Source organism: Benincasa hispida, unplaced genomic scaffold (assembly GCF_027475165.1).
Source record: "Benincasa hispida cultivar pf3 unplaced genomic scaffold, pf3_genome.v1.1 HicScf523, whole genome shotgun sequence".
Lineage (NCBI taxonomy): Eukaryota > Viridiplantae > Streptophyta > Magnoliopsida > Cucurbitales > Cucurbitaceae > Benincasa > Benincasa hispida.
In genome coordinates, this window is record NW_028326628.1 from 5481 (window position 1) to 29793 (window position 24313).

Genomic DNA, 24313 nt, shown 5'->3' on the forward strand with positions numbered 1-24313 from the left:
TGTTAATTTAATTAATTAAAAAAATAATTATTACAACAAATAGATTGTTGGACTGGACCAAAAGAAGAACTCAACTGCGAAACGCTCGAACCAAGCGAACCGGACCACCTAAGCTTCACGAACCACATCATTTTGTCTGTGTCCTAGCGTTGCAACTCTACAAAAGAAAATCTTTGTCTGCCTCTTAGTAGTTTTGCAAAGCTATTGTACAGCCTTCTACTGAACAACAACGATCTTCTCCTATTCTATTCTATTGAGGGCCTCGTTTTCTCCAAAAAAAAAAAAAAAAATCTCCAAAATGGTAGGCATATTGAGTCGGAGAATCTAGCCACTCTTACCCATGCAGATCAAAGGATCGCCCTCATAAGCAGGAGTTCACAATTCGCTCAAGATTAAGGTTAAGTTACCTATGGTCATCCCAGTGAAATTAAGTCTCTTCAAGTAACAGTGTTATAAAAAGAGACTAATAATTTCACGGTCCGATCTTATACAAACTCTTTGTATAGGATACCACTACTCGCATATTTTTACATGAGTGATCAGGATCATATCATTTGTAACACTTTACAATAATTGTAACAATCACAAAATGGGTCGTATCTATGTACTACAGACCATTCAGGTTATTACTTAAACATGATCCACTTGTATGTCAACCAAATACATGTTTAAGTTACATTAAATAACATTGGATCTTAGTTTGTCAGATTTGGGTTAATGCAGACTAAAGGTCAAATAAAATAAAATATTATTTTATTTAAATAAATAATTCTTATACAAAAGATTTACAAACTACAAAACCCATGAGATTTAAGGACATTAACCCCAACATGCAATTCTTTGTTAAAATCATACAAAAATCATAAACTAGAACCTAAAACTTCTCAACATGTTTTCTCAGGATATACATTGGATTAAAAGGTTACATTTGTTATAGTATTCCAATTAAAAAGACCATTCTTTCATCATGTTATTTTTTAGGTTCCCTTTTGCCACTACTATACCTAGCTCTCATTCTCTGTCTTCTTCTCAATCTTCTGTCAGTAATTTGTCTCACTCTTCTTCTCCCATTCCTTCTCCTGACTCTTCTTCCACTACTTCTACTAACAATTTTATACCAATTGTCGTTGAGTTTAATATTCAGGGCTCATCCATTAGGACTTCACCAATTTTGGTTGTTACATCTTCATTATTGTCTTCTCCTATAAACACAACCCAACTGTACCGCCACCACACCCTACTTCTTATTCACCTATAACTTCGCCCACCAATCCTTCTCCTACCCTCTCTTCTCTTGACTCCCTACCCTCCAATCTTGTTTCTTACATTGAAGCCTCTAAATTTTCACACTGGTGCTCTGCCATGGTTAAGGAATTTCCTGTCTTTTAGGTGCAAGGCACATGGTCTCTTGTACCTATATCTCCTTATATAAATGTGGTTGGATGGAAGGTGGTCTTTTGCACAAAATTTAATATGATGGTTTTGTTTCTCGTTACAAAGCTCATCTGGCGACCAGAGGGTATCATCAGATTGAAGATTTTGATTTCTCCAAGAATTTTAGTCATGTGGTTAAGAAGCCTACCGTTTGTGTAATTTTTACACTTGTTGCAACCTACTCTTGGCCTTTGCATTAGATGGATGTCAACAGTGCATTTTTGCATGACCAGTTACAAGAAGTTGTTTACATGTCTCAACCTATCGATTTTATCGATAAATCCTGCCTCAATCATGTTTGTCTTATTCACAAGAGCCTTTATGGACTCAAATAGGTACCTGGGGCATGGTATGATCATTTTTCTTTCTATTTATTCACCTTGTTCATCGTGTCCACTTCTTATAATTCACTATTTTTTTGATCTGTTGATTCTTCCTTGACATATCTTCTGTTATATGTTGATGACATTGTAATTACTGGTCATGATTTAGATTATGTTCACCGATTAAAGATCATAATCGCTACAGAATTTTAGAATTTAGATCTTGGCAAGCTCAGTTATTTTCTGGGTCTTGAAGTTCAGACTATTAGTGGTGGTATTTTTGTTAACCAATTTAAATATCTTGTTGACCTACTCCGTTCCTCTCACATGTCTATAGCCAAACCTTGTCTTACACCTATGTCCACCACTGTTGATCTTCATGCTTCTGCTCCGCCTTTTTCTGATGTCACTCTCTACCGGAAGCTTGTTGGATCATTATAGTATCTCACATTCACACGTTCAAACATTACCTTTGTTGTTAATTGTGTTAGTCCGTTTATGTAGCGACTGACTATTGTTCATTACTCCGTTGTCAAACACATCTTTCGATCTTTGTGGTATGAGGCTTTCGTATTCTATTCAAACCTGGCAAGCTTTCTCTACAGACGTTCTATGATGTTGATTGGGCTGGCGATTCCTTTGATCGTGGCTCCACCTCAGGATATGTTGTTTTCCTTGGCTCTTCTCATGTTTCCTAGTTTACTAAAAAGCAACCCACTGTTTCTTGCTCATCTACTAAAGCTATGAATTGTTCTCTTTCCAATACCATAGCTGACATTTATTGGCTCCAATAGCTGTTGTGTGATCTTCATGGTTTCCTCTCCGATCCTTCTATGTTATGGTGTGATAATGTATCTTCTATTTCTCTTGTCAACAATCTTGTTTTTCATGCACGCACCACACATATTGAAATTGACTATCATTTTGTTCATGGAAAGGTTCTTCACAAAGATCTTACTGTTAGTTTCGTCTCCTTTTGTGACCAGATTGCTGACTTATTCACTAAGCCTCTTTCTTCACACTCCTTTCAGAACTATTCTGTCAAACTCATCACTACTTCCCCGTCTTGAGTTTGAGCGGGTGTATCAGATTTTCTTATATTTATTTAGACTTTCTATTTAAATCCTTTTGTATCTTTTATTGTATCTTCTCTTAAAATTTAGGACTATTTGTATACCTTATTGTATCCACCTTATTATAAATAGGTGCTCATTATACACATAATATTTAAGGAAATATAGCTAGAAAATTTGAATTGCCTGAGGTCTTCTCTCAGTAGGCTTTGCCTAAGAAAATTAGCAAGTGAAAGTTGAAGGTGAAAATCAAGGGCTTTAGGTATGTGACTAAGGAATCCAACATGGTAGCTCATGTGGTTGTGGCCCAAGCTCTCAAATTTCAAGGGTCTTCAATTTGAGTTTATTTAATCCCTAACGGCTTTTCTTGTGTTTTAAGAGTCTATAAACTTACATTTAGAGATTTGATTGAAGATCACCTATCATGGATGACCTCGACTCTCAATAGTTTAGTTTGCTTTTGTTTCCATTGGTTTTGATTTCCATACTAAAGAAAAAATGTGTTTTATGTTTCTTTTTTTTTTTCTTTTGTTGTGTTTGTTAGAAATGGTTCAAAATATGGTTGGTAATATATTTATAAATCATAACAGTTATACCTACTAAATTGAATCTCACCAATCAACTACAGTTTTTGGTGGAGGTAAAAAAAAAAACTAGTCTTTGGTGGAGGTAAAAAAAAAAACTACAGGTTTTTGTGAAGTATATTATTAACTAATTCATCAACATATTTTATATCATAAATTTTTTTATGATTATTATTTTATAATATTATATAATGTAGAATCTATTATATCGTACATATTTTGTTTTACAATATACATTATAAATTATATAATATTGAAAGATAATAATTATAGAATTTTTATAATTTAAAATAACTAAAAATGAATTGAACTCCTGACCAAAAATACTATATTTATCTAAGTTGTAAGAAGTAGGGGTGTTCAAAAAATCCGATGACCCGAAAAAACCGATCAACCCAACCCAATCTGTGCGGTTTGGGTTAGGTTATCAACTCATTTGGGTTGGATTGGGTTCAAATAAATGAAAATTTTATGAGTTGGATTGGTTCATGGGTTCACCTAATATAACCTAAACCAACCTGAACCAACCCGAGTTTAATATTAACTTTAAAATATATTTTTTTTATTATTACATATAACACATTATTTATACATAAATTGATTTTAATTTTATTTAATTCATTTTTTTTTTTTAATAATTTATTCTTTAACAACTCTAAAGTGGTTTCTTTGCACTTTAGAAGGGAAATTTTCAATATATAAATTGAAATTGAGTTGTTAATTTTAATTCAGTATATGAAGATAATTAAATAAGATTTTTACATATTTACGTCGTGCTTCTTTTTAGGAAATTTTTTTAAACAAATGACTCGATTAACCTGAATCAACCCAACTCAAATATTTCATGGTTGGGTTGGGTTGACTTCATTTTTTAATAAGAGTTGTTTGGGTTGAAGAAATTTACAACCCAAACAATTGGGTTGGGTTTAAAAAGTCTTTTAACCTAACCCAACCCATGAATACCCTTAGTAAGAAGTAATGTCAAATAAATATTCATTAGATCTATTTGAATCACTAATCTGAACCTATAAAATAGAATTGACATGTTAGGAGTGTTCAAACAACTCGGACTACACAACCAATCCAACCCAATTTTAAAAGTTATATTGGGTTGGGTTGTGACTTTATTTAGATCTTTTGGATTGTCAATCCAACCAACCTGAATTTTCAGGTGGGTCGAAAAGATACTCTAAACCTAATCCAACTCGACCCGTGTATACCCTTATCATATACCAAACGGATCTAAAACACCATTTCCAAATTTATAACTAATTTAAATGCATTTATCCATTTATTTGATATTGAAAATAAATATTTAAAATTAAATTATCAAGAAAAGTTTTTTTCTTTTTTGTTAAAAGAATATATGCTAATCTGACCATATATGTCATCTAATAAAAAGATCCTATTTTTTCAAAACAATTAATAATTCAATATTTTTTAAAAAAAATAAATAAATTTTATGATTTCTTAAAAAAATATTTGATGAATAGAATAATATAAAGTGCATTTTTTTATTGGAAGGAAAATATCAGTATTAAGAATTTGAGAGTTTTTTTAGAATTAACAACAATAATAAAAGGAGGACAAAGTAAAGATGTAAGTTAACATAATAACTTAATTGACATGAAGCTTTTACTATTAATGTCGAGCTCAGAAATTTGATTCACTCATCTTACATATTGTCTTAAAAAAATGATAGATATAAAGTAATTGAAGAAAACATGGTATGACTAACGAAATGAGAAATGAGAATGAGATTGATCGACCACATTTAACTTGTATGGGGTACTATTTTCAAATGGGTGGTAGGCTCCACTAATTGATTCCGCCTTAGGTCATTATCATTGATGAGAATGAAAATTTTCATTTATATTTCTTGATTCACATTCCTTGAAGTAAACAAAGTCATAATCCTTATTTCATTTTCATATTTTTTTATTATTATTATTTTCTTTAATACCACGAAACTAGAAGAATCGAATCTTATTCCTCTTAGTCACTAATATATTTCTACATTAATTGAGCTAGACTTGCTTTTAATATTTTTATATAGTTAACACAACTCAAGTTTTTATTATTCTATTTTAGTTCATACTTATATTAAAAATAATTAGTGATTTTCTCTTAAACAATCCATTTGTAATTTTTGTGCAAGAAAATTTGTGTTAATGATTTTTGAAAAATTATTTTAAATGGTAAAACTGCTAAAAATATCTACAAATAATAGCAAAATATCTATCATGACACAGATAGACACAGATAGTAGTCTATCGCAGATAGACAATAAAATTTTACTATATTTGTAAATATTTTGATTTATTTTTCTATATTTGAAAACAATTCAGAATTTAAATGAGTAAGTTGATACAAAATATAATTTCAATAAATCGTCATAATTAAATAATGGGTTTTTCTTTTTTTTTCTTTTTTTTTAAAAAAAAGGTGCATGCCAATTTAGTTAGTGTTTGCATTATTCAATTTGTGGGGAGATATATAACGAGAAATACATAAAGGTTATGTCATGGGAGCAATTTCGTTGAGGTTGAATATTCAACCTCACATCTGTATAGTTGATGTACTAAGAAATGAGTGATTTTAAAAACAGTGAATTTAGTAAAATTGAATTATTTATAAATGATGTACTAAAATTGACGTTCATGTAACCATATTAATATTTGGTTCTATCCTTTTTAATATAGTTATTATATAGTTATAAATAATTTTGAATTATTGAGAGTATGTTTGAGAGGTTCATTTTTAGATTAGGTGTTTTAATTAAATTTTTTTATTATATTTTAAATTATTTTAATATTTCATTCCACACTTGTAAAATAATTTATTTATGTGTTCTTTCATGACTAAACTTTGGTTTAAGGTAATGATTTTAGAACCACAAAGCTAAAACAGAGAGAGAGAGAGAGAGAGACTCAAATTTGAGATAGATAAAATTAAAGGGTGGTAAACAAAAGTTAAAAGAGAATAATACATTATGGGAGAGATAAAAATTTAAAACAGATGAAAAAATAGAGAGCTAAAACAAGTATTGAGTAAAAAATGTAAGAGGAGAAAAAAAATGTTAAGAGTTCGAAAAAATATATATATAATTTAAACAGGGAGAACAAAATTTTAAAGATAGAGAATTAAAGTTAAAAATAAGTGAAAAAAATTTTAGAGAAAAAAAAATAGAATAAGAGGTAGAAGGCTTTAGAGAGGGAAAAAAATAGAGAGAGGAATGAGTATTTTAAAACTAATGGGGGAGGGGAAAAAAAGTGAGAAAATTGTTTTGAAAAAACAAAATTGTTAGTATGATCATAAATAAGGATTATAAAAACTTTAAGATATGTTTGGATGGACTTTTCAAGTAGTTAAACAAATGTTTATAAGTAAAAAAAATGTGTTTATAAATACTTAAAAAGTCAATTCAATTTGACTCTCAGACTAAACAAAAAACGAAAAAGAATTTTAAAATTTAGTAAAACAAAGGACTATTTTTTAAAAATAAAAAACGAATAAAAATATTTATAAATATAGAAAATTTTATTTTTTGTGTGCGATAGACCACGATAGATACAGATAATAGTCTATCGTGATCTATCTCAAATAAATTGCGATATTTTTACTATTATTTATAAATATTTTCATCACATTTGGGGGTTGTTTAAAAGAAAAAAAAATGATATTTTAAGAGCCGTGTTTTATTGTTATACTATAATTATTACTATTATTATAACATGTGAGAAAAAAATTAAGACCCTTTAAACTATACTTAGGTTGATGGTTTAAAAACTATGTTGATAGATCTAAATTAGATTGGGTTTTGTTCCTTTCAATTCTACAAACCATAAAGATTACTGTGAAATTATAAAAAAAAAAAAAAAATACATTTTTATAAAATTGTATCATATTTTACCGTAGACTTTTAGTTTCATCAAATTGTACCTTAAATTTAAATAAGTATGGTAGTTTTGAGCTTTATAAGATATTGTTCCAAATATCATTAATTAAAAAAAAAAAATCTCTTTATGTGTAATGAATTACAAAACATATTTATCAATTTTAGAGATAAACGATATTGAAGTTATGAATATTGTAATAAAAAATAGATGCTCATTGCTTAGTGTCCTAAAGGTCATGTGTCACCATTCATGTTGTCCATGTGTATTGTAGTAATTCATGCTTGGTGTCCATGTAAGTCCACATCTTACTTGCCACTTTGCCTATAAATCGTGACTTTTGGTGGATCTTAGAAATATATATCATTGATGAGAAATCCACACCATATTCCACTAAAATTTCCCATTGTCCAATTTTATAATTTTAGTTAGTTTTTATTTGTCTATTATTTTTATATAAAAAATATTATTATATTATATTTTTCCATATCCATACTCCCGTTGTGCTCATCAATTTCATAACACGTTATCAGCACGAGCTCTTGCTGTTTTCTCCACTAAAGGTAGGTCCTAAAGGTATGTCGGTTTTTTCCTCTTCGTTGTAATTAATAAATTAAATATTATTTTGCATATTTAGTACATATCAAATTTCTATATAAATATAATAGTTTGTGATAGTGTTTTCATGACAAACCTACAAAATTAGAATTTGCAGCTCTTGACATTAATGGCAATAATTATTTGTCATGGGTGCCCGATGCCGAAATTCACCTTGATGCTATGAACTTAGGAGAAATAATTAAAGAAGAAAATATGACATCCAGTCAAGATAAAGCAAAAGCTATGATTTTCCTTCGTCATCATCTCCACAAGAGATTGAAAATGGAATATCTTACAATAAAATATCCTCGTATCTTCGTATCTTGTGAAAAATTTTAAAAAAGAGGTATGATCATCAAAAGACAGTTATTCTTCCTAAAGCTCGTTATGAGTGGATACACTTGAGGCTAGAAGATTTCAAATTAGTAAGTGATTACAACTCCGCATTATTTAAAATCCGTTCAAAATTGTTGTTATACAGAGAGAAAATAACTGATGTTGATATAGTAGAGAAGACATTTTCTACCTTTCATGCCTCAAATATACTCCTACAACAGCAATATCGAGAGAAAGGTTTTAAACAGTATTCTGAATTAATTTCATGTCTTCTCGTGGTCGAATAAAATAATGAGTTATTGATGAAAAATCATGAATCCCGACCAACTGAAATAACACCATTCCCTGAAGTGAATGCTGTGAATTTTCGTGATAATCGTGGTCGAGGTCGTGGTCGTGGTCACGGTCGAGGTAATGACCGTGGTAGAGGAAGAAATAATTATTGTTTTCATAGTGGTCATTCTAATCATTTAAATTTCAAAAGAACCACATAAAATTACGATCACAAAAGAAAAGCTCCACAAGATAAAAGTTTAAAGAATGTTGAAAATAAATTGTGCGAAATAAATGGGCATTGGTCACATACCTGTCGTACATCAAAACACTTAGTTGACCTAAATCAAGCCTCTCTGAAGAAAAAAAAAAGAAAAATATGGAAGTAAATTTTGGATACCAAGATAATGACATATTTGATCCATCCCACACGACAAATTTGGATGTGGCAGACTTTTTTCAATCTCCTAAAGAGAAGATTGGCATAGTTGGTAGCACATCAAGTGTTTCTTTTGACTTTAAGAAGTTGTAGACTATGATGTTATTTTCTTTTATCTATCTTCAAGTTTTTTTAGTAGCTTTTTTATATTTTAAGTGTTTTTTTTTTCTTTTTGTAATTATTTTCTTTTAGTGAAGAAATATGGATCATTTTCATATGTTGGGTGTTTAAAAAATAAGCAAAGAAGAAATATGTCTGGCAGACAGCGCAACTACGTACACAATAATTACAAATAAAAAATACTTTTCCAAATTGACAATGCTAAAAGTAAAAGTAAATACAATATCAGGTTTTGCAAACTTGATCAAAGATTTTAGAAAAGAAAATATTATTAGAGGAACAAAGTTTACAATTGACAATCCATTGTTCTCTAGTCAAACAAAGAGAAATCTTCTAAGTTTTAAAGATATACATTGCAATGGTTATCATATTGAGACCGATAGTAAGAATAATGTAGAATATCAATATGTGAAACTCAAACCCTACTTTCCCTACTTAAATATGTTTATTGTTAAGATTAGTAAAATGAGAGGTTAAATATTTGAGTTAATGTGGAATTGTAAGGAAATTGGTAAAGGATAAGGAAATGAGGAAGGGAAAATGCTTAAGTATTGGAGATTGGCTCTCAGGTGTTTATAAGTTAGTCTAGCAAGAAGAAATTTAGCTAAAAGTACAGAATTATGCATTGATATGGGAACCATAGGCGTTGGTCTTGTCTTTAGAGGTTAGACAAAGCCCAGTTAATGGTGGCTAATCATCAAGTAAACACTAGGCAAGCATCGAGTAAGCACCAGGTGAACATCGTTTAAAAGCCATCATGCATTAAGTAAATGCAAAATCATGCATCGAGGAAAGGCTATGCGTAATCGAGGAAAAGACATCGTGCATCGAGGAAAGGTCATCGTGCATCAAGTAAAGGTCCTTGTGCATCGAGAAAGGGTCAGGCGCGAGCAAGGAAGCGCTCGATTGCGCGCAAGGCGTTGGGCGTGCAGTGAGGCATGCGATGTGCATAGATAAGACCATGCGATGCTCGTGTGATGCCAAGGCCTATAGGACCACACGATGAGGTTAAAGTGTGAAATGCTCGAGCCTTTCTAGGCATGGATGGGAGCCATGCTATGCTTTAATATGATTTTCCATGCGTTGATGGTGTACTATGTGTTGGTATTGAAGGGTAAAGGCATGAGGCGAAGTTTGAACATGTGCCAAGGTCATTCGAGATTGAAAAGGACTTCAGGGTGCATAGGACCAGGTTGGTTAGGCGTGAAGTTTGTGATATGAGTGGCATGTGATGGAAGGATGCATTGGTCTTGGTCCAAATGGATGCATGCGCCAAGGGTAAGTCATACGAGAGGAAGGATGTGCGGCCAAGTAAGGGTATGCGATGCTATTGAGGTTAGTGTGGGTGTCTAGGAGGTGATGTGATGGCCAAGTCATGCGATCAAATAAGTATGTGGCCATGTAGGATGCGATGACAAGGGAAACTTGGAGTGCACGGCTAAGTTAGCAACTCACTCGGACATATGGCTAACTAAGGGATGTCTTGGGCTTCAAAACAAGTGCGGTGGATGCATCAAAAGGCATGCAAATTTAAGGATATGCGTATGGTGAGGACACTTCAAGGCTAATGTGGTAAGTGTTGTGTTAGCAACATGAGAAGAGGGCACTTAGACATGCAAACAAGCTGAAGGTGTCAAGCTGGGAAGACGTTTGGACACCTATAAATAGCACCCCGAGGCTTCACTTCAGCCCACAACACAAATTCCCTTCAAAAGACGTTAGAAAGAGTGATTGAGGGCAAGTTTGGAGGAAGCCTTACGTTGATCGGGAAGGTCATGCATTGATAGTAAAACCTTGCGTTGATAAAAAAGACAGAAGGTGCAAGTATTATTTGGGCGTTAAGGAAAGACTGTAGCAAAACAGTTGATTCTTAAGCCAAAATCTCAGAAATTGAGTGTAGTTTCTATATGAGGGCTGCCGTAAAGAAAATGTAAGAGAAGGTCTATCAAAATTGAAGGAAATCTAGAGATGTTCATAGAATTGGTGATAGCCGAGAAAAGTGGAGTAATCTTGAGATTCTGAGCTCTTGCGATGGACTTTGAAGCTTAAATTTCAAGGGTTTGAAGGAGAAGCCAAGGGAAACCAGGGAACTTGGAAAGAGAGAAAGAATTCTAGCAAAACCCTGTGAGTGACTTTAAATGCTTTAAATGTTTTGCAAATATTTTACGAAAAGATTTTGTAATCTATGTTTACTGAAAGTTATTCATGATAACTAGTTTCCAATAGCTTTCTGAAATAACGCATCTCTTAAATGTAATGTTATGCAATGCGTTGATCTAGAATGCTACAAAGTATGTTTAAGTTATGAACTTCAATGATCCTGACTATGTGTTAGTATTGAATGCCTTAAGGAAACTAACCCTTAATAAAGGTGAGAATATTACTTAGAAAGTATGAGTAGCTCAGTGCTGAAGGACTAAGATGTGAAGGTACTGGAGCTAAGTCCTAAATATGAATTCTAATGACAGGATCCAGACTACGTGCACGTAGGATAGGTAAAACTAAGAGAGAGGTGATAGACAGAGGCAACACACCTTATCTTAGGAAACCATGAGAGAGACTAGGTAAGGTGATGGACAAAGGTGACACACCTTAACCTAGGTTAGTACGGGGTAAGGCGATGGACAAACATAACACACCTTAACCTAAAGTAGTATGGAGAGTTGGACAAAAAGGCTCCTTCTTTCATCTAAGTAGTAATGCAGTTAAGTAAGGAAGAGAGAGGGCAAGAGGGTTCACGCTCCCATGAGGCTGAATATAAGTATTGGGAGTTGAGCAAGAGGGTCACTCTCAACTGAGGAATAGTCCCGCTAAGTATAGATACGATTTGTTATGTTAATGTTTATGTGAATGTTTGTTGCCTAAGTTTATATTTCCAGTTAAAGCTTTCAGTTCTATTATCTGTTTTATGTAATACTTGCATTTTAAAAGTTAGTCACTCACTAGGTCAAGGTGCTGCTAAGATCAAAGTTTGTCATGCCACAACCACACTTCCGGATTTAAGTTGTTATTGTAAATCTTTGTAATTAAGTCTGGAAGTTGTATAAGTGTTATACTGTTTGTAATAAAATAAGTTTAGCCAAATAGTTGTTGCTTATTTACTTGACTTAAAGTTTAGTAAGCGAAAAAGGTCTAGATGGAAAGTAGGTATCACAAATGGGCGGAATATGTCGTCCTCACACCTCCTTTTGGGTTCGAGAGGTAGGCTCGGGAGCAGGTGTGACCATATCCACTATCTCAAATGAAAAACGTATATTGTATTATACTCATATACGAGTAATTAAAACATATGCAATAATGAACCTGAAGTTCATAAGTCGAGACATATTTACAATTTGGCACGACTGATTGGGTCATCTAGGGTCTATAATGATGAGAAGAATTATTGAGAATTCAAATGGACACCCATTGAAGAACTAAGAACTAGAAGATTCTTAAATATAATAAATTATCATATGATGCTTGCTCTCAAGGAAAATTGATAATTAGACCATCACCAGCTAAAGTGGGGACAGAATCACTTATATTTTTAGAACGAATTCATGGTGATATATGTGGATCTATTAAATCACCAGGTAGACTATTTAGATATTTTATGATATTAATAGATGCATCCAGCAGATGGTCACAAGTGTACTTATTATCAAGTCAAAATCTTGCATTTGCAAGTTTACTTGCTCAAATAATTAAGTAAGAGCACAATTTCCTGATTATACAATTAAGGTCATTCATCTGGATAATACTGGTGAATTTACATCCCAAGCTTTTGATAATTATTGTATGTCACTTGGGATAACTATTGAACATCCTATAGCTCATGTTCATACACAAAATGGTTTAATGGAATCATTTATAAAACGTTTGCAATTAATTGCAAGACCATTACTTATGAGATCTAAGCTTTCTTCATCTATATGGGGACATGTTATTTTGCATGCAACGTCACTTGTACGCATTAGGCCAGTAGCTTATCATAAATACTCGCCATTACAATTAGCTAATGATCATGAGCCAACTATTTTCCATCTGAGAATTTTTTTATGTGCAGTATATGTTCCAATTGCTCCTTCACAATGCACTAAGTGAAGGAGCTCTTAACAAAGAGACCCGTGAGTGGAAGCGAGATCATTCCAAATCCCATTGTGACAGAACATACACATTTACAACCAAACAGTAATAATTATGTAAAAACTCTAAATTACTCCATGCTTCAAAAGGGAAAGTATTGAGGTTCAAGAGAACTTACCCTTGAAGAATTATTCTTCTTGTTCCCTCAAACTTACTACACGATCGTTCACCAACACGAACAAATCTATACTCGAACATTAATCTCCTCAGCAATCTCCTAGAACAAGCATAAACAAAACTCGACCCTTGAACAGAAAGTATACACCATTAGAATGCTACCTTGGTATTCTTGGTGTGAGAATCCAAGAGTTATGAGCTCTGTAGAATTTGGTAGAGGGTAGGATGAATTTCACAGATCGTATAGACGATCAAGTAAGTGGGAGATAATTTTAATCTATCGTATAGATAGTATACTCGATCGTTTAGAAAATAAGTGACTATCGTATAGAAAACTCGTTGCACAATCGTATATGCTCTCAAGCTATCATATAGCTATATCTTTTGATCGCACGGTTCTTTATCGCTTAATGATCGTCTTCTGTAAAAATGAAAACAATTTTCATTTTATCCATCAGTTACCATAACTTATCACAACTTCCTACTAAGTTGGTTATGGGAGAAAAAACCATAACCAATTATCCTATAATTGATTTAATTACAAGTATAATCAATATATTCTAACCTATAGCTTTAATATCACATCTCATGCAATATATAAACTATAGTTCTTTTTCTCTCTTATAACATTTAATAATAATTCCTCCGTTTAATGTATCTAATAAATTAGGTTAATTACATCCCATATAATTGATCCAATTTAATTATATCATATATAATAAATTTCCTCCTATTAGTTTGAATACTTCAAATTAACCCAAAAACTGATTATCAACATGAATTCATTTAGCTACCAAGGGGACCTTAGGGACCTATAGCTTGAAGCTCCAACGGTACGTGAATAACCGACTAAACTCTTTAATAACGATATCCACCATCCGTTAACTGTCGGGCATTCCACTAAAGACTGACAGCTGCACTCTTCGCACTATAGATATATTTCTGTGTCCATTGGATATAACCAATCAAGAGTGTGATGACATTTCATAAATCGCTCGTAAGTACAGTCAGACCAATTTACCATTTTGTCCCTGTAATTACATCTAACTCATTAAGTACCACTGATTCCTCTAATGAACAATACATCATAGTCCTGTTATGAGTAAATCCTTCTCGGGCCAAGAGAAAGTGTGGCGCCACATTGTTCAAGTCCTGGAATCATCCCTTAAGGAAACGATTTACTACTTACCCCTAAATCGAGGAAGGAGTGAATTCTATCTTGTGTAGCTGAGTTCCCAGCTCCCCAATCAGATGAATCCCCAAAGTGATAGGTTTGAGTCGGCGATCTGGCCACTCGCACCTATACAAATCAAAGGCTGCCCTCATTAGTAGGAATTCCCAACTCACTCAGGATTAAGGTCATGTTACCTACGGTCATCCTAGTGAAATAAAAGTCTCTATCATGAATGGCGTTATATAACGAGACTAAACATTTCGTGGTTCGATCTTATACAAATTCTTTTGTATAAAGCATCCCCGCTCACATGTCTAAAACACGAATGGTCAGGATCGGACCATTTGTAGCACTTTACATTAGAACATCTACAAAGTAGGTCATACTCATAGTGTCAACAGGATAAGGTTTCCCTCATTTATCCATCTATTACAGACCATTTAGGTTATCACATAAAACACGATCTACTTGTATATCATCACACACATGCTTAAGTAACAACGATAACCAGGGATCTTAGTTTATTGGTTTGTGGTTAATGCAACTAAAATATCTCATATATCAAAGACAATAGTGAAGAAAATATCTCATATTATTACATCGCTGATGTTTGTTCATATACATGTTTACAAACTACTGGACCTTACGAGATTTAGGACATCAACCCCAACACTAAGATGGGTCCTCAAAGAAGGTTAGGAATATATGTTGGATATGATTTCCTATCAATTATTAAATATCTTAAGCCCCTGACGGGTGATGTATTTACTCCACAATTTGTTGATTGTCATTTTAATGAAACAAATTTTCCAACATTAGGGGACGAAATTAAAAAATTGAAAATAAATACATGGAATGCATTCTTATTGTCTCATTTAGATCCCTATACAGATCAATGTGAAATTGAAGTTCAGAAAATAATTCATTTTCAAAATATAGCAAATCAATTAACAGATGCATTTATAGATGCAAAGAAAGTAACTAAGTCACATATACCAGTTGCAAATCTTCCATAAAAATTTGATATCCCAACACAATAAGTTGTCACTAATGAGTCTGTAGCACGCTAGAGTCGTGGTAGACCAGTAGGTTCCAAAGATAAAAATCTTCAAAAAAGAAAAATAATTAATAATGAAAAAATACATGGTTGAGGATGTAAATACCCATAAAGAAATCCTCGACATGACTAGTGAGGAAGGTGACATACCTAAAGATAATAATGAAATTTCAATAAACTATGTCATGACAGGAAAAAGATAGAATCGAACTAATGTAATTATAAACAACATTTTTTCATGTAATGTTGGTCTTGATATTATATCTAAAAATGAGGATCTTGAACCAAAATCTGTTGAAGAATGTTGACATAGAAAAGATTGGCTTCAGTAAAAAGAAGCAATTAAGATAGAATTAAACTCACTTTCAAAACGTCAGATTTTTGGACCAATAGTTCGAACACCAGAAGGTGTTAAACCTGTGGGATACAAATGGGTATTTGTGAGGAAAAGAAATTAAAATAATGAGGTCACAAGATATAAATAAATACTAGTTGCACAAGGTTTTTCATAAAGACCTGGTATTGATTTTGAGGAGACGTATTCTCTTGTGGTGGATGCAATTATATTAAAATATTTAATTGGCTTGACCGTGTATAAATGTCTAGATATGCATCTTATAAATGTAGTCATAGCATCTTTATATGGATCTCTTGATAATAATATTTACATGAGAATCTCGGAAGGATTTAAGGTACTCGAAACATATACATCAAATTCCCGGGAATTATATTCAATAAGGTTACAGAGATCACTATATGGATTGAAACAATCAGAATGGATGTGGTACAATCACCTGAGTGGATATTTATTGAAAGAAGAATATCAAAATAATTCAATACGTTCGTGTGTTTTTATAAAGAAATCACAATCAGGATTTGTTATTATAACTGTATATGTTGATGACTTGAATATAATTGGAACTTCTGAATAGCTTTCAAAAGCAATAGAATATCTTAAGAAAGAATTTGAGATGAAAGATCTCGAAAAAATAAAATTTTACCTTGGTTTTCAAATTAAGCATTTAGCATATGGAATATTTATTCATCAGTCAACTTATAAAGGAAAAATTTTGAAAAGATTTTATATGGACAAAGCACATCCATTAAATATTCCAATGGAAGTCCGTTCATTGGATATAAAGAAAGATATATTTCGACCTCGAGAAGATAATGAAGAACTTCTTGGTCCTAAAGTACCATATCTTAGTGCAATTGATGCATTTATGTATCTTGCTTATAATACAAGACCAGATATTACATTTTTAGTAAATTTATTAGCTAGATATAGTTCTTCTCCTACAAAAACGAAATTAAGCATATACTCCTATCTTCGAGTAACAATTGATATGGGTTTGTTAAATAAATCAAATTTTGATCTAGTTGGTTATGCAGATTATGGATATTTATCTGATTCACACAAAGTTAGATCTCAAATGGGTTATCTATTCACATGTGGAGGAACTGCTATATCATGGCATTCGGTGAAACAGACTATAACGGTCACTTCCTCAAATCATGCTAAAATTCTTGCAATTCACGAGGCTAGTCGAGAATGTGTATAACTAAGATCAATTACTCAACACATTCGTGAAACGTATGGCTTGTCTTCTAATAATATTATGCAAAGACAACACAACTTGCATAGCCCAAATCAAATGAGGATATATTAAAGAAGTAGAACAAAACATATTTCATCGTAGCTTTTCTACACTCATAATCTTGAAGAAAATGGTGACATCACTGTACAACAAATTTGTTCGAAGGATAACCTGGAAGACTTCTTCTTCTTGGCTTCTTCTTCAACTTCTTCTCCTAGTTTGTGATGCAAATATTTTAATTTATTTTTCTTATTCTTTTTAATTTTTTTTATTTATATGCATTTGGTTTTCATGTTTCGAATCATTTTTTTATTTTATTTATTTTATTAATTTTTCAAATAATTTATGGATCTTAAACAAACATTTTAAACTCCGCTTGTTTGGTTGTTTAATTTATGATATTATTGACACGTTGTCAATTTCTTATTAATTTATTGTCATTACAATGTTATTATGATGTTGTTGACAATCAACAAGCCGAAGCAATTCAGATCTTAAGTATACTAATTTTGTTAATTTTAGAGATTAAGCATGCATATTTTAAAAGACAGAAAATAGGGTTTGAAGATAACAACTTTTGTACAATCTCTTCAAAGATCAAATCTCGAGCTAAAATCTCCTCTCCAACAAGATATAGACCACCACAAGTGTCTTCCCTACTACCCTCTGGCCTTAGATTGGATCGTGGGATCCAAAATGAGAATGAATTTGAGGGGAGATGAAAGAGTTTGGTGTGAAGAGTTTGAGAGAACACTTTTCTCTATAAAAAACTCAATTGCATGAATCATTTTTTTCAAATTCAAAACTCCTTTTTAAAATTAATCATGCAATTGAAAATCATTAGAAATTGACACCAAACACTTCAAAAAGAAAATAAAATTGAAGGTGGTGAAAGCGGGAGAAATTCATTTTCATACATTTTCTAGTTTACAATGATTTTATCCACTGGTCTCGATCCATATCTTCCGTTACTTATTTAAAGGTCAATGGATCCTCCAACCAATCATCAGGTATGACAATCTGAGTTTCTGTCAAACCCACGTAATAGTCGGGCTATTGAACAACCCTCCCACTATGTCAAGGCACTCTCAACTCTTGAGAATAATGTGATGGACCAATTTTATCAACAACTTTTGTTGAAGGACCAGTCTGATCAACAAGCTTTGTTGATCTATCTATAGTTTTTTTAGTCATGTCACTCAATCACTTACTGTGAGGTTGATGATTTCTGATGTGGTCCTCCTTTAAGAATGTTGCATTTGTCGATACAAATACATTATCCTCCTGAGGATCATAAAATAGACTACCTTTTGTCTCTTTGGGGTATCCTACAAATAGGCATACTTTTGAATGGTGTTCCAGTTTCTTTGGGTTATGTTTCAGTACATGTGCTAGACATACCTAAATTCTAAAGTGACGTAAACTACCTCTACGTTCTCTCCATAACTCGTAAGGTATTTCTGAAATACTTTTCAAGGGAACCATATTCAAAATATAAATAGCAGTCTCTACGCATGTCTCCAAAATGAATTAGGAAACTAAGGATAACTCATCATTGAACGAATCATGTCCAACAAGATCCTATTTCTCCTTTCTACTACACCATTTTGTTGAGGTCTATCGGATGCTATAAGCTCAGATGAATTCCGTGTTCTATCAAATAATCCTAGAATTGTAAGTCCATATACTTCCCACCTTGATTTGATCAAAGTGTTTTAATCCTTCTACCTAACTGGTTCTCAACCTATGCCTTATACTCCTTGAACTTTTCATGGGTTTTGGACTTATGATGCATTAGGTAAATATAGTCATATCTAGAATAATCATCAATAAAACTGATGAATTATTCATACCCTCACCATGCTTTAACATTCATTAGACCACAGAGGTCTAAATACACGAGCTCTAAGGGTTCTTTCGCTCTAAGGCATTTTTCGTAAAAAATATTTTAGTCATCTTACCCTTAAGACAAGACTCATATGGTGGTATAGAGTTGTCTTCTAACTGATTTAGGAGTCCACTCTTAACCAATCTCCCAATCCTATTGAGATTAATGTGGCCAAGTCCTAAGTACTAAAGATAGACATTAGGAGAAATTTCTCGCCTCTTACTTTGAGTTTCAGTTGTTTTAAACATCTCTATATTCAAAACAACTTTTGTCTCAGTTGGTCTTAACATATACAAGTTATTTTATAGTTTTGTAGAGCATATTTTAATACCCTTTGAAATAATGAACACTTCACTAACTTCAAAAGAAACTTTATTTTTTTGTTCTAGTAAACATGAGATAGATATTAAATTCCTCCTCATAGTAAGAACATAATAAAAATTTTCAAGTAAATTGAATCTATTTTCAATAAATAACTTCAAATCTCCCACTACTTTAGCTGAAACAACCTCTTCGGTCCCTACCTTAAAGGTTGTCTCGCCTTCTGTAAGCTGCCTCCAGGAACTAGTTTCCTGAGTGAAAGTGCAAATATGATTAATGGCACCTTAATCCAATATTTAGGTTAATTTATCATTTTCCACTAAACACATTTCAACAACAAGTAAATCATTTTCACTTTTTTGTGCTTTCTTAGTTTTCTCATCTATGACATTCTTGTTTATTACTTTGAACATATCTAGAACATGTTTATTAATAGAGGTTCTATCATGTATGTCAAAGTTACAAACATTGTCGAGAGTATTGTGCTTGACTTATTATCGAATCCATAATTTCTTTTGCGGAAACCATGCACTCATATTTATTAGCCAGTACATCAGATATGCTTGTAGATATATAGATTTGCAAGACAATATTTAAATTTAGATTATATATGTGAATAATTTGATTTATATTTATTTCTTCTACTTAAAAAATTTAATTAGCTTTTTTTATGTCAAAATTTGAGTAATTTATCTTTAAATTCAAATTGTCATGTAAAACCAACCATAATAAACAATTTAGTGATAAAGTTAATTATTTAATTACAATTTGCTCATATTAGTGATTTAAATTAATTGGTTTTCTACAAAAAAAAAAAGTAACAGGAAAAAATTCCTCGCGGGGAACCCGAATCCCCACCCCAATCCCCATGGAGAATTTCACGGAGATGTGGAATGAAATGGGGAGCGGGGATGGGGATGGGGAATGGCATCCCCGGCCTCGCCCCCGTGGGCATCCCTATTTGTAGCCTCTGAATCAAGTATTCATGGTTTCTTATCATTTATGCTGAGGAGACTTAAGGATTGAAAGGTACCTGATTGAGCAACGACCCTAAGAAAAGAGATACCAGGGTCACTTTAGCAATTCACCTAAGGTTGTGACTAGGAGGCACTCGCAGATTCACTCATAAGAGCCCCACCAAGATTGGGCTTGTCCTTTAGAGGAAGTCATTTGCCATTCGATGGTCTACCATGTAACTTCCAGCACTAATCTTTCGTATGTCGGGGTTTCTTGCAATGTTCACACACTTGGGTCTGTTTCCCATTTTTCTTGTCACTACAGAATCAGATAATTTCGCATTGAAAGCAACAAAATCACCAGCAAATACAGTTATGATGTTCATAGCACTGACTCTGTCTTCCTCTAGATAAACCTCAGAGCACACTTCCATAATAAAGGGCATAAGCCTCTGTCCCAGTATACAACATCGCACTACATCGAACTTGGAGTTCAAACCAATTAGGAAATCATAAACACGATCGACTTTCTCAATCTTGGAATACTGGACACTTCACAAGAACAACCCCAAATAATTTCACGACACAAGTCCATCTCTTGCCAGATTAGGGACAATTTGTTAAAGTATGAAGTAACATCCATCGTCCCTTATTTGCACTCGTGAGCCTGTTTACGCAAAGTGTAAAAATGAGATGCATTCTACCTCTTAGAATATAATTTTTGAACTACATCCCAAATATCTCAAGCAGGCGCAGCATACAAAAACGGTTTCTTTATCTGAGGTTCTATATTATTAATCAACAGTGATCGAAGCAGGGAGTCTTCTCCTTTCCAAATACGCTCTCGAGGATCCCCTTGAAGGAAATCAGACATAAGGATTTCCATGAGCAGTGGAAGGATCTTTCCAAATTTCAATCAAATATGAACAACAACAATTACAGTCACAAATGAAAACATACGGTTATGCATAAAACAAAAATTACAGCATGCTTTACTACATGATCAAGGGATAGGACTAACAAACCTTTGAATACTCATCTTTAAGTTCCTTGATCACGAACGCTCGATCACAGAAACACAGCAACACACAAACGTTCGTCCAACACGATCGCTACACTGCACGATCACAATGAACTCGAACAAAGCGATCACCAAGGTCACGAACACCACGAATGGCCTCCATAGAACATCGACTATGTTGAGTTGAGTATGAAACCACCAAAAAGATTACCTCGATATTCTCGATTTGAGAATCCAAAGGGTGGGCTCGTGTGGACTTGGTTAGAGGCAGAAATCGGAGGAAGAATAATCGTGTAAATGATTGAGCAAGTGGGAGATGATGCATGAATATGCTCACTGCATGCATAATATGATGCATGAATATGCTCACTGCATGCATAATATACCCTAAAGTTTGAATATCACAATAAAAGAATCGATGCACCAAACAACGCAGCTCCACTCATGCATGAGCCACCAAACACCTCGCGATCATCTAGAACGAAAGTAACACAAACGCTTTGCTCTATGTCGTTTACAGTGCTCCAGAGCTAAATGATCGTTAGCAATGATCGTGTACCTTTTACTAAGCGATGAAGCACGAGGTACGCTATCGTCTAGCGCGCTCTGCAAAATGCAAGCCTTACACGATCGTCTAAACAACTACGATGCGACAAAGTACCATCGTCTAAACGATCGTTGAGCGAGCGCCTTCATAACGTATACCGCATGATCGTATAGGTAGTAACTATGCGATGAGACATGCTAACTACACAATCGCTTAGCGCGCGCCCTGTTTTAAACGATGAGCATCAAATTCTCCCACTACGATCGTCTACCTCTAGCTTCTACGCGATCGGGCAACCAACGCTACGTGATAGAGTAAACGATTTACCCCATAAATAAACGATCGTTTAGTAAATACTATACGATCGTATAGAAAAATCTACACGATCGTTTAGTTAAATCCCAACGATCGTTTACCTGAGGCTACAGAACACGACCAACACTCGGTCTTCCTCTTTATTGAGAACCGCATCTTTATGCTTCGAAACTTCATCACAAACAACTCGACTAACTCAAACTCTTTGAATTACAGACTCGATAGCATGTTAAATATGCTAAAAAAGACAGGGGCCCTTACAAGTTAACAATTTGTAATTTAAAAAAAGCTTTAAACAAAGGCAATTCAACCTGTAAACATCCATTAACGTCATCCACAAAAGCATTTAACAAGTAAACACAAATGTAGAAAACCCACCACGACTATAAAAGAAGTTCAAAACATAATTGAAATTTGGAATATCAGAACAATCTGGCTCTGATATCAGCAACACACGAACGTTCGTCCAACACGACCGCTACACTACACGATCATAGCGAACTTGAACAAAGAGATCACCAAGGTCACGAACACCACGAACACTGCAAATGGCCACCACAGAACCTCGACTGTGTGAAGTTAAGTATGACACCACCAAAAAGATTACTTCGTTATTCTCGGTGTGAGAATCCAGAGGGTAGGCTCTGTGGGGACTTGGTTAGAGGCAGAAACTGGAGGAAGAACAATCATGTAAACGATTGAGCAAGTGGGAGATGAAACTGTTGGGATTGGTGTTCTAATTCTCTCGAAGTCTTGTTGTTTTGTAACAATACACATTGTTTGATGAATAAAATAATTGTTATTTAATTCTGGCATTTACTCATATTCAATAAACAAAGCTCATTGGTTATCTTATGTGAACTTAATCATGTATATGTGATATACAAGTGGATCATGCCTTCTAAATAGGTCTGTAGTATAAGGATTAAGGTGGGATACCTAATCCTGGTAACACTACGGATACAGCCCGCTTTGTAGAGGTTTGTAAGTGTTGTAAACTACTACAGATGGTAGATCCTGACATTCATGTGGAGACGTGCGAGCGGGGATGTCCTATACAAAGAGTTTAAGACCTAGACCATAAGATGACTAGACTCTGAATATAACGTCGTTGATACCAGAAACTTACATCTCACCTAAACAACCATAGGTGATATGACCTCAATCCTGAGTGTTTTGGGAACTCCTGCCTTTGAGGGCGGTTCTTTGATTAGTATGGGTGAGAGTGACCAGATTGCCAACTCAACATGCCTACCTTTTTGGAGACTTATCTTATCTGGGAGCTAGGAACTCAATCCACAAGATGGAATTCACACTTTCCCGAAGTAGAGATAAGTAGAGAGATTGCTCCCTTAATGGCTGATTCTGGTGCTTGAACATAGTGGTCACAGCTTCTCTTTGGAAGAGAGGACTCAGTCATAATAAGATTATGATTTATGTTCATTAGAAGGATCAGTGGTACTTAAGGAGTTAGATGTAACTACAAGGGCATAATGGTTATTGGCCTAACTGTACTTACGAGAGATCTGTGAAGGGTTATCGCACTGCTGATTGGTTAAGATGGACACATGATGTTGGATTTTATGTCCTAAAACTCGTAGTTTGTTATATCATATTCGTGTTTAATAAAACTGTTATTGAAAATCTTTAGTAAATTTAAATTCTATATTCATGAATCCAATAAACTAAGGATTCGAGGCTATTAAGTTTAAGTTTGAACTTTATATAGTGACATAAATGTGGATCAAGTTCAAATATATAGTCAAAATGCTCTATAGTATATGAATAAGGTTGGACGCCTTATTCTGGGGAAACTATGAATGCGGCCCATTTTTTAGTTAGTACAAACGATGTGATCCTAAACCGTTCATGTGGAGACATGAAAATGAGGGCATCCTATGTAAAGAGTTTACATAAGACTGAACCATAAAATAGTCACTTTTTACGTTCTAAATGCCGTTTAATGTATAAAACTGACTATTTCGTTAATTAATGACCTAGATAACTTAATCTTAATCCTGAGCTAACTATGAACTTCTGTTCACTCGGAATTATCCTTAGATCTGCATAGGTGAGAGCAGCTCATTATCGTTGGCCCAATAAGCCTCCCGTT

General features: G+C 33.5%; 1 pseudogene; it reads left to right on the top strand.

Moving 5' to 3' along the window:
* The first annotated feature begins 2114 nt into the window (after positions 1-2114).
* LOC150030149 (uncharacterized) lies at positions 2115-9051 on the top strand (annotated as a pseudogene).
* The last annotated feature ends 15262 nt before the right edge of the window (positions 9052-24313 follow it).